At 49.7% G+C, this 12571-nt stretch overlaps 1 pseudogene; it reads left to right on the top strand.

Moving 5' to 3' along the window:
- The first annotated feature begins 266 nt into the window (after positions 1 to 266).
- Positions 267 to 1783, top strand: LOC146172156 (uncharacterized; annotated as a pseudogene).
- Positions 1784 to 12571: the final 10788 nt, after the last annotated feature.

Here is a 12571-nt window from a genome sequence, read left to right as displayed (position 1 = left end):
CAAATATTAGTAACCCGCATTTTATCTGTAGTATCAGTATTTCGGTTGCAGTACAATCTTCTTTGTTTGCATGATTAAGGGTCTGATGCGTGATCATGGATTGCTTACATTTACGTTTGAATACAAATAAAGTATCATTTAGCATTTTGTTTGGTATTAAAAGGGCGTTTATAAAAGTGCATAACGCTATTCGATGTGGAAAACTGTCTGTTCATTTCTTTCGTGCTACTTTTTTGTGTTAAACCATCGGTTTGAGCTATCTCAATATGGGGGAATTGGATTTCTGCAAAGTATTTGTAGACATTTTCATTGTGGTGTTCTCGAAGGATGTATGTCATCGTTTATGTCATTCAATATTTATGTTTATAACGTTCTTAAGTGATAAGATCATGAATCAATATGTAGATGGCATTCTGCTCATCTCACCTAATATGGATTATTTATTGTGCGTGCCTAGAAGGCTACAAAAGGTTGCTACTAAGTATTGGTTTAAATCTATCTTCGTCGTGATTAGCTCATTCGAAGCGCAGCTCGTATGATTTACAAGTTTACAGAAAAAATTCGCGAATAGTGCACCTGTTTTTGTTTGTTGTTGTTTTTGCACATCGCCAAAAGTACCTCACGACCTGTGTTACCCCATTATCTGTGTTCTTTTTTTTGTAAAACATCTCGGAATGCATACGGATGGCAAACTAGATTGTGGAATACTCACATGTTTACCTGGACAATAAACTTAAATGCGTGGAATGCTTGTTGTATGTTCCCAAAGAGTATACCTGCCGTTTACCCCTCAACGTTGAATTGCAGTCTTTAGAATAGGCTCTGCTTACACCTGTCCCACGTCGTTTCTTTATGTATTCTGCTGTGCGTAAAAGCAGGATAAGCCATTCTTTTAAGAAAATGGCTAAATGTTAATTCCACACGCACTAATCCACAAAGTGTATTAGGCATATTCCTTGTTCCGCCCCTCTAGCATTCTCCGACGAAGACTGCTAAGACACAGTAGACAACTTCAGCTTACTATGATAGTGGGACCCCACAGGGATCGATCTTGTCGCCCCTTCTCTTCAATATGGTCTTCTTGACCCTGCCCAGTCTACTCGAGCAAATCGAAGACGTGGACCACGCTTTCTACGCCGACGGTATCACGGTGTGGACGGCTCGAGCCGGGTCTGATGCCTGGATGGAGGAAGCCTTGCAGAAGGCTGCAACGACAGTGCACGAGTAGGTAAAGTCGTGCAGACTCAGCTGCGCTCCCCAGAAATCAGAGCTGCTTATGACCCAATCGGGAAAATCCAAGAAAAAGCTGCCACCGAACGTGATCGTTAACATCGACGGAACGGCCATCAAGCCAACACAGCAGATTAGGATCCTCGGCCTACTACTTCAGACCGACGGGAAAGCACACGCCGCCGTCACAAAGATCAAGACTATAACCGAACAGACACTCAGTATGATTAGAAGGGTATCTAACAGAAACCGAGACCTCAAAGAGGACGATGCCATGCGCCTGATACGCGCGTTCATCGTGTCGCGGGTTATCTACTCCGCCCCTTATCTCCAGCTGACGAAGGCAAATAGGGACACCCTAAACACGATGCTTCGTAAAGCAACAAAGCAAGCACTGGGCATACCCACATACTCGTCCACGCAAAGACTGCTAGTCATGGGCGTCCACAATACGGTGGAGGAACTCACTGAAGCCCACCTCTCTAATAAAAGAATCCGGCTCAGTCATACGAACACGGACGACCGTCCTACGCAAGATAGGATGGCAGATTGAACCAGTACCCCTCAAGGAAGCCCTTCCAGAAGACTGGAAGACTACCATTCAGACCAAACATTTCCCCGGAACATGACGCTGGGTAAGGACAACGAGAGGCGCAACGCGTGGGAAAAAGCCATAGCCCGGAAATGAAAGAGAACCCCAGGGTCCTCTACGAGGACGCCTCGCTCCGAAAACACGGTGACCGTGCAGCGGTGGTGGTTACGTCAAAAGACAGGCTGACCGTCAGCGCGTCCATAAAGACAACAGACCCCGCAGTTGCCGAAGAAGCGGCCGTGGCCCTCGCACTCACACAGCCGAGCGTGGACACCGTGGTCACCGACACAAAGAAAGCCTACAGAAGCTTCCGCAGAGGGTTAATCTACTCCACAGCCCGAGCCATTCTATTCAAGTGCGAGCCTCCGGGATGAGCCATAGAGCTCGTGTAGGTCCCGGATCATTCGCAGGTAGCAGGCAACACCATCGGAGACTACCATGCTCGAGAAATGTCAATCCGGGGCGAGCACGAGCCGGAAGAGCTACCGCATCCAGTTACCAGCTTTCGGGAGATAACACGTATGTACCGAGAGGAAAGGTGCAGACTGCCAGAATTGCACCCCAAACTCACCAGGCTACAACAGACGATCCTGCGTCGAGCGCAGGTGGGATCGCTTGCGCATCCCGTACTGATGAACCGCATGTGCCCTGCGGAACACGATATGCTTTTTCCTTTTTGCAAAAAATAAAAAGGCACCCTGCCGCACGTTTTGGCAGAATGCACAAAACTCAAACCCCCCACTCCTCCCCTTCCCGCCAATACCCCCAATCCCCGACCCCTTGAGCGATGTGAGACCTTGTTATCCAGCCCCGCCCTATCCATCCAGCTCGCACTGACGGACAGGGGCCAGGAGCTGCTGGGACATATGGGTCCCGCAACTAGGGAACCATCCCGTCTGGTGCAGGCATGCACCACCGAATTATTTCGGGCATAATGAATGTTGATTCCTCCTCCCTCGGTGATTGCGAACACCTCATCTCACTCAAGAGTATGGCGTCTCGTCTCTGTACCAAAGTTTCGTCTTTTCTTGCGTTGATGAGCTCCGTTCGAAACCGTCCTCTACTCCAAGGTCCTCCTACCAAGGCATCTGACTAATCCCTCTTCCTATGTCGTTTTTTTCTCCAAATTTCCGAAGGCTAGAGTCGCGCCGGGTTCTTGGATCCGGGCGGCCATCGCAGGCGGTTGTCGTCGCCCCGAAGCGGGGGCAGGTATCACTTGCGCCCCCCCTCTTCTTCCCCCATGGGACCGCGTGCTCTCTTCGAGCCAGCCTCTGTCCTTGCCGATTTTTAAGCGCCGGTCTTCTGGCCCACTCCGTCGCTTCGCTTCCGTTACTCTCAGAGTGTATTTCGTCTTTTGTCGCACGCCGGGACGCAATGTACACGCACAAACAGCCAACCGTTCGTTTTGCCAGTACTCCGAAAAAAACTGCATGACAGTGTTCCTTTCGTCATGTTTGCCTTCTTTCGCTGACATCATGTTCAAACAATTAATATGCTACGCTACCTCCGAAAATGTGATTATAACTTTGGTGATGTTCAATTAGTTGATTACGAACATTTATCGATACGCTGTCCAAAGTGTGCGAACCGAACCCATTTTAGTGAATTCAAAAAGTCCCACTATGCATGTTATATAGATTTAATGAGCCGCCCGGCGATGATTTTAACATAAGCGCTCCAAGTCATGTATATGGTGCCACTGGTAAGCGTGAACAATTGTGCATTCATGTTGTACACAGTCGACACGAACAAAAAGCTGTTTAGCAATATTAGGCTATTGTTACGCCACCTAGAATCCCATTTGAGGCTTTTGTGTATCCCCAAGATAAATATCATTATAATAATATTAATAATAATAAACTAATATTATTTTATCATTTTCTTCAATGGCGTGGAATTGTAACATAGTGGGTGATAGAATAAGGCAGAAATGTTTCGGTTGTAAGTGCATGCCAAGAACAATGAGCGAAACAGGAAGCCCTGTTTTGACCGCTTTATTAGCATAGCACGACGTCCAAGGTGCCTGATGCTGTGAAAACACCATTTGAGCCGTTTTGAGGACGATTGCAGGTCATTTTAAAGGGACATCAATGTTTTCAGCTGTGTCTTATTTCTTATGTTTACAGAATGTATAACTGCAATCTTCCTACTTTCTGCCTTCACTCTCAGCTCCGCAGTCGCCAGCACCCTGTTTCAAAAAAGAACGGCCAGAGGGAAAAATCGAAGAAATGAGACTGCAAAGGAAAGAAGGGCATAGAAAGCGAGATAAGATCAATTGCAGATAAGAGCGTGCGTGGTGGGAACAATCTCACAGGCATTAAGCGGAAAAAGGGGAGTGACGAAAATGAAGCCCCACAAAGGGAAATGGGCGCACAAACAAAATACAAGAATTGAAAAGTCTCCCTTTTTTTTCTCGCAACCCATTGCCCCTCTTCTTTCCTTCACATACAGCGAATGGCTATGATCCCAAAAAACCAACGAGTGGTTGTTGGAGAGAAGTCCTAGTCAAGCAGAAGTGACAGAAAAGATGGTTTGGAGAAGGCGGCAAGCGTGTATAGTTGCTCTGGTGCCGGACATGGAAGAATCTGTTCATTCCTGCTGTAGCAATCGCAACACTCCTCAGGAATGACAGGAGCGGCCCAAGAACTGAAAGCGCAGAGGATAAGAGGGTATCTTCGGCTATGACGTTCCTGGAAAGCGTTGTTTTGAATGCGAGCCTTATTGTGAGACTTGCAGTCATGCACCCTAATATACAAAGCCTCCCCCCCCCCCCCGTTTCCTTTCTTGCTCTCGCTCCCTCTGTACTTCCCCTCGCTGTCCTCTCTTTATCCCCTTTTCTTTTCGCGTCATCAGCTCGGGTGGTGCAGATTTTAGATAGTTGCCGCGGCCGATAACACTCTTTTCCTTCCTTTTTGAATACTTAATACAGCACTACCACCACCACCATTCACCCATCATTGACTCAGAGCAGGGAAAGCCTCCAAGGAAGCATCTGCATATTTGAAGTAGTTATTATTTATTGCAGATGAATGAATACAAAAGAAAACGTGTTTGTCGACAGCAGCAGCTGCTATTTTTATCCTAAACACCTTAGCTTCGGCTGGTGAAAAAAATACAGCAACAAAGGACTGATGAAGATTGCAAAGAAAAGCAGAGATAAAGGGCAAAGGAAAACAATGGAAACTAATTACATTATTCACAATTATGCGCGAGCAAAAAATGGAAAGGAATGCCACCTTCACACTGTGTTAATATTAGTGTTCCAGGAGGATGGGCGGTAGCGATGAGTCACTGGTTCTGTCACTCGTAAGAACAAGCATACACGCAGCACATCGGGAGCTTCGCTCAACGTGAATGCGCCATATGCGAGCAGTAGGTGTCCAGTTACTGCGGCGTTAGAGGCAGCTATATATAAGGCCTTCAAACTGGCTACTGCACAAAGAGAGCTAGTGTTCCCACCAGACTTGGCCCACGCGGATGTCATCAACTTGCGTGAGAGGCTATGTTGGGCCGCTAACGGCGGGTGTGCAAGGAACTATAACCTAGTGACGCCTGGCCAGTTGCGGCACAGTTGAGATTGGAGGACTTCTACACGACGGAGAGTTTACAAAGGCGTGTTACGACGCGCAAAACGTCTACAGGAAGATTTGCGTCACACCCCTGCCAATCTCAACACAGGGTGGCTCACCGAAGATCTTACATATTGTAAAAAAAAAAGGAAATTTGAATTTAATTTCGATTCTTTTTTAACTATTGTATTAAATGTCGAGAAACGTCAGGAGATCCAAAAGCTTCAAATAAACTAATAATTAATTGAGAATAACTAATTAACTTTGTATTTATGGCAGCTAGGAGGCACTTTGAAATTGCAACAGTGAGCTGCCTGTGTGAGAAGGCCAAATAGAATTTTAACCGACGAGAAAAGCACATTTCTTAAGCACTGCAGCACTGGCGATTCTGGCCACCTTCGACGCGCGAAAACGAAACCTAGCAGACGAAGCGCGCAATTATGCGCGCCCATGGGTGACGCAGTCGTGACCTCCCCTAACGAATCGAGCCGCCCGGAGGCGGCCGCTGCAGCTCCCGAAATGTCCGTGTGGCGCTGCGTCATCCTCTCACAGCCATTATTCATCGGCTGTCTGACTGTGCTTAACCCATGGAGGAAGGAAAGAACTTAGGAGAGGCCCTGACGTCATTTTTTTGAAGCCGGCGCTGCCGCGCCGCGGCCGGACGCTTTAACATCTCTCCTCCTACTTTACCCTCCGCATTTTCTTTCTCCGTGACGCTCACGTACCTACCATCGCCGCCTGGTAGTAAAGTTTTCACCGAAATTAAATGGCGTAGATTGAGCCGCAGGGAGCCGAGGCAATCGGACTTTGAAGTCGGAAGCAAATCGAAACGTCTAGAAGCAGACGAACCTGGAAGGGCACGCCGTCTTCTTTGGAAGCAAACGTGCGAAACGTTTAGAAGCAGACGAACGTTTGCTTCGACAGGCGCCAGAGACGTTCTCCTTCTAAGCGTTTCGCGCGTCTGCTTCTAAAGCACCGACGGCGTGCCCATCCAGGGCCGCTCTTGGCCACTGAATTACACATTCTTCCGACGTCTTTAAAATGTACCGTCAAGCGTCTTGAATGATTCACGATATCTGTCGATGTTGACATGGGTGGAGTACGAAGAACTGTATCTAGGAGCGCGCGCTGGCGAGCTCGCTCGCCCTGACCTGGGGCCGAATTACAGACGGCTTGTTGTGGGCGCTACTGACGACAGCGCCCCAATCGGCAAGCTAACCAGGCGGACCGCCGGGAGACCCCGGCATGAGCGACAGCGCCAAGCAGAGCGAAAACGGGCGCGAATACCTGATGTATAAATAAACAGTTTTGCTTGTTATACCGGCTACGTCTACTACATGGTAGCAGCGGCGGGATAACCAACGCAGCGTGACACCTAGAAGCACGGCGAGCCCAAAGTAAGCGGCCGCAGCGTCATGCCAGACACTCACGGTGCGAACGAAGAGCGCGCAAGCGGCACTCCGAGAATGACGTTCAACCCGTTCACCGTGGAACTTGCGACAAAGCTCGATTTCCGCAAGTCCGAAGATTGGACACGATGGTACCGCAGGTGGGAACGCTACCGACTCATCTCCGGTCTCACAGGACAGGTCGAGACGACGCAAATCAACACATTACTGTATGCCATGGGTGAACAAGCGGAGGACGTGCTCGCTGCTTTGAAACTGACAGACGAACAGACGGCATCATATTCCGCTGTGGTGAGTGCTTTTGAAAAGCATTTCCTACCTCGAAAGAATGTCATCTATGAGAGAGCGCGATTTAACTCTCGGAAACAAGAGCAGCATGAAAACTTCGACGCATTTGCGACTGAACTGTTCAAGGTGGCCGAAAGATGCGATTACGGAAGTCTCATAGACGAACGATTCCAGACAGGCTCGTGATCGGCTTGCGACTCAAGGAGAGCCTGCAGCTTGACGCAGAACTCACTCTCGAAAAAGCAATCACAGCTGCCCGCAATTCAGAGAGCGTGAAACTTCAACACAAGGAAATTCGCTCCATCGAACAGCCAGCTCTCGACATGGGAGAAGTTCGCGGCCAGAAAAACGTCAAAACTCGCCGGAACGAAGCGAAGGTGCCTTCAAGTCGCGCCCTCAACGTACACAAAAGACGGGAGACGAATGCTGCAAGTTGTGTGGTTGTGTGCGTGACCACACGAAGACACAGTGTCCCGCGATAGACAAGACGTGCAACCAGTGTGGGAAAAAAGGTCACTACGCCCGCGTCTGTATGTCTAAGCCGAAGGGCGAGACCTCGAGTATCCGACAACGATCAAAAGATGTCGGAGAGCTATATCCATGCGAAATCAAAGTGTGAGTGAACACGCCGTGGAGAATTACTGCTACCGTGAACAACCTGAATTTTACCTTCAAGGTCGACACCGGCGCGGTTGTGGCTGCAATCGCGCACAACCAGTACGACAGAACCGTCATGGGACCGATCAAGTCAACGCAACAGCTGCTGATAGGCCCAGGCCAGACAGCGATAGCCACTGTTGGCTACATCGATGCAACAGATTTCAGCCGCCTAGATGCACGAGCAGTGTACTGGCAGGTGCCACTGTCCAAGGACTCTCGCGAATACACAACCTTCATCACACCAGTTGGCTGGTTCCAGTTCCTTAGGCTTCCCTTCGGAATCTCCACAGCGCCAGAGTTCTACCAACGAGAAATGCTCCGTGTGCTCGAAGGACTAGATGGTGTGAGTTGTCTACAAGATGACATCATTGCCTCAGGGAAGACAACTGAGGAACACGACACCAACCTACTGCTGGTGCTGAGAAAGCAGGAAGATGCAGATGTTACCCTCAACATCGACAAGTGCTCCTTTCGACAAACAGAAGTAACATTCTTAGGACACGTTGTAAACTCAACAGGCGCCGACCCGGAAAAGGTCAGGGCCATAGTCCAGCTCGACCCACCATGTGATGTGTCAGAAGTCAGGTCTTTGTTGGGCTCTGCAAACCAGCTAGCGAAATTTCTTCCAGAGCTAGCAGACTTTACGAAGCCTCTCAGAGACTTGCTCCACCAAGACGCCGACTGGCACTGGGGCCCAGCTCAGCAGCAGAGTTTTGACAAACTCAAGCAAGCTTTAAGCAGGACGCCGATTCTCACTCACTACGATGCTCAGTCGTCTCACACAGTGTCTGTTGATGCTTTCTCATACGGCCTTGGGGCTGTACGTCTACAGCAGTCGCACGAAAAGCTCCTACCTGTGGCATATGCATCACGCTCCCTTACGGATACAGAACAAAGATATGCCCAAATCGAAAAGGAGGCACTGGCAATCACATAGGCTTGGGAACATTTCCGCAAATACCTGCTGGGATCAACCTTTCACATGGAAACGGACCACAAGCCGCTGATACCGCTGCTGACGACTAAACGACTTGACGAGCTGAGTCCTCACCTTCAACGTTTCAGGATGCGCCTATTGCAGTACAACTACACCATGTCCCACACTCCCGGCAAAAAGCTGTACACAGCTGACCTTCTGTCCCGGAAGCCAACTGGGAAACCAGCAGACAAAGAAAGAACTCTCGAGAGTGCAGGGCGCGAGTTTGAAGAATTAGCACTTGAACAGCTCCCTGCTTCAAACCAAATGCTGGACAGAATCAGGGCAAGCATCCAGTCAGACGAAACACTTTCCAGGGTGGCTACCTTCTGCACTACATCATGGCCAACTGTGCATGGTCTGTCACCTGACCTGAAAAGGTACGTCGAGGTGGCTAGTGAGATTTCGCTCGTTGATGGTCTGCTATCCAAAGGCGACATAATAATCATCCCGCCAGACACCAGAGTAGAGGTTCTGAAAAAACTCCATGCAGGCCACTTGGGCACAACAAGGTGCCAAGCGAGGGCAAGAGAATGCATATGGTGGCCAGTCATAGGCAAGCACTTTGAATTCTACGTGGAAAAGTGTCCAACTTTCAGAGAGCACAGAAAGCCAGAAACAGAACCCCTGCTTCAAACCCCATTGCCAGCACACCCTTGGGACACAGTCGGCATGGATCTCTTCACGCTGGAGGGGAAAGAGTATGTTGTAGTAGTAGACTACTACTCCCGATTTTTCGAGCTAGAACAGCTGCCGAGGGCAGCTACAAAAAACATAGCCCTATTCTTGCAGCCAATGTTTGCACGGTACGGTGTTCCACGGACAATACGCACAGACAACAGGCTGCAGTTCACTTCCACGGAGTTCAAAGAACTAGTGCATTACTGGGGAGCCACACACACAACCTCAAGCCGTTACTACCCGCAGAGCAACGGTATGGCTGAGAGGGCTGTGCAGACAGCAAAGCAGCTTTTGAGGAAGTCTTCCAACATGCACGAAGCGCTGCTTGCCTACAGGGCAACACCCAGCGTGGAATGGTTTTCACCAGAACTCTGAATGGGTCGTCGTCTGAACACCACAGTACAAACCACTTCGAATCTGCTGGCCCCGAAGTGGGACGATAGCGAATTCAGACAAAATAATGAAGCCTACAGAGCTCGTGCAAAACGATCATACGACACCCGGCACAAGGTACGGAGTCGAGAGCGCTTACCACCAGGCACAGCGGTGCGCATCCTCACTGGAGCTGCATCAGACGGTGTGGTAACACAGCCAACATCAGAACCAAGGCCTTACGTTGTATAAACCGACAGAGGACAAGCAAGACGTACAGCAAGACACCTGCAACCATTGGAGGACACGAGCACCACAACAAGTGGACGTGTTTGTAAGCGACGAGAACGTCTGGACCTGTGAGATCAAACATTTCAAGAAAGGGGGGTGTTGTGGGCGCCACTGACGACAGCTCCCCAAGCGGCAAGCTAACCAGGCGGACCGCCGGGAGACCCCGGCATGGGCGACCGCGCCGAGCAGAGCGAAAACGGGCGCCTTTACCTGAGGTATAAATAAACAGTTTTGCTTGTCATACCGGCTACGCCTACCACACGGCTCACAATCACACTCACACTCACTATCTTCCTATTGGTCGGCGTCAACAAGGCGGGAGTGGCCTTTCTTTAAGTCATCGACGCCTGCTGTTAACGTCATGAACACACTTGAAGTGATGACGTTGGCTACGGGCCAGTTCATACCTTGGCCAATTGTGAGCGGAGGTTTTAAGTGACACGAGCCGCTCACAATTCGTTCGTGAGTGCTCACAAAGGGAAAATGGCGGCGATCTATGCGGCGGCTGGCGTTCTCGTGAGGCGGCAGCGGCGGCGCCCCGACGCGATTATCGACGAAGGGCGGTGTACGAAGACTGACGTGCCGGGCGAGATGTTTCCACGCATGTTGCTACTCGAGAAGGGTATAGTACAGTGACTGTGCGACGCGATGAACTGAGATAGATGTGTGCGGCCGAGTGCGCTGTCTGTGCGGCGGCAGATAATGTGTGCACTGCGCTTTTTCCGAACTGCTAATGGCTTCCAAGCCGCTACTGGCAACTAGGCGAACATCGGCCTCGCGCAGCCGACAGTTCGAAAGCGTTTGCGGCGTGCAGTTAGGGCAGCGGCGAAGAAAGGCTTCCTTCGCCACGGCAGCATACCGGGCTTCGTCGGGTTTGTCGACGGCCCATCGGGCGTCTACGAGTGGCCTTATGATGTCCCTGTTTTCAGATATGAGATGCCAACATGATTTGGGCCATGAACATTCCTACCTGGGATCTTGGGATGATGCTTTCTTCTGGTGGCGTTCTCAGCTGGACACAGACATAACACAGGTCGAGGCAGGCCTTCTGCGAGACGTCGAATTCATGACAGTGAGCCGCGCTGCTCTTTGCAAGATAAGTTACGGTAGGCTCCACATGCCTCACATGTATTGCCGTTCTTGGGCTTTTATAAAAGCTGAAACGTAAGACACGTCGTACATTGTTGAAATGCCTACGTAAGAAACGAAGATGGGAATGCGTGTGTTTGATGCCTGTTTTGAGTAGGAATGGGGCATTATTTATAACGATATGAAGTGCAAGTCTGTCCTTACAGCAGTGTTGCTGAAACGTTCAATCATTGTCCGCACGCCCATGACTGTCATCGTCAGCAAAACCTGGCAATGAGCTACTCGATGCGACTCTTCCATTGCGTCAGTAAGGCTGTTAAAAGTTTTCGAGGCTGTTGAGGTCGACAACGACGAAGAATGTGCTTAACAGCGTGCCATTTTCGGTTATGCTGGTGAAAGGGGCACCTGTTGGAGACATGGCTGCCAGTGCCATGGAATCCCGGTCCGGACTCTCCACAACGGTTATAGAACAAGGCATACACCTCCACAGGGTTAATGGTGGATAACTGCATCGGCGTGCTGAAGAGCCGCTTCCGGTGCTTGCAAAAATACTAGACGCTCCTCTACCAGCCAGAGCGTGAAGCATGTGCCATGTTGCATAATTTCTTTGGATGTCTTCCTGCCTGCAGATGAGGAGGGTGCTGCTGGCTTGGACAAGAAAGGGTCACATCTGTGTACCGGCTACTTAGAAGTGGGATCACTATTGCCATGCATACCTCTAGGGAAAAGCTATACAAAATCATGTTTTGAGCCTGTTCCACAGAACCTGTCACCAGAGCTGGCTGGCGCAGCTGCCCATGGTGCGGCAACAGCTGCGGCGTCAATCGCAGCACAACAACCGGCCGTGATATACCACACGTAGCTGACCAACTCATCACAGGCAGCCAAGTGCAGCGTCTTCTCGTTTCATGTCTGTGCCAGAAACCTGTTGTGATAAAGATCAATCTTCTCGAACCATGCGTTCTCGAACCTCATCTGTCAAGTCAAATTTGTCTTCGTACTGTTGCTTCCTCCATTCACTGTTGCTTGCAACCGTGCATGTTGGTGTTTGTGTGTGTGCATGTGTTTCAGTACATAATTAAAGTGTTTTACAACGAGGCAGCAATTGTGATGCCTATCGTAATGGGAAAGTCTCACAGAAGGTTTTTAGAAGCACGTGTATCCACTGTGCACCTTTATTTTCCTGCAGCATTTCGCACGCTTGAATATGAAGCAGCGAAACCAACTGCCTGCAATAGCACAGGCAGTTATTTGCACGTGCGGCACAATTGTGCTACACAGAGCAGACACGAATAACTTTTTAGAGCCTGCAAGCTGGCACAGTACTCATCGCAGGTCTGACACACTTCAGAAACAAGAAATGAAAGTATTGTGCATAAAACTGAGAATCAGAGGCAAGACACAAAAGAATAGT

The sequence above is a fragment of the Amblyomma maculatum genome, unplaced genomic scaffold (genome assembly GCF_055883805.1).
Source record: "Amblyomma maculatum isolate TAMU_Amacu unplaced genomic scaffold, ASM5588380v1 scaffold_13, whole genome shotgun sequence".
Classification (NCBI taxonomy): domain Eukaryota; kingdom Metazoa; phylum Arthropoda; class Arachnida; order Ixodida; family Ixodidae; genus Amblyomma; species Amblyomma maculatum.
The sequence above is the reverse complement of the archived record's forward strand: the minus strand, read 5'-3'. Positions and strand labels throughout refer to the sequence as shown.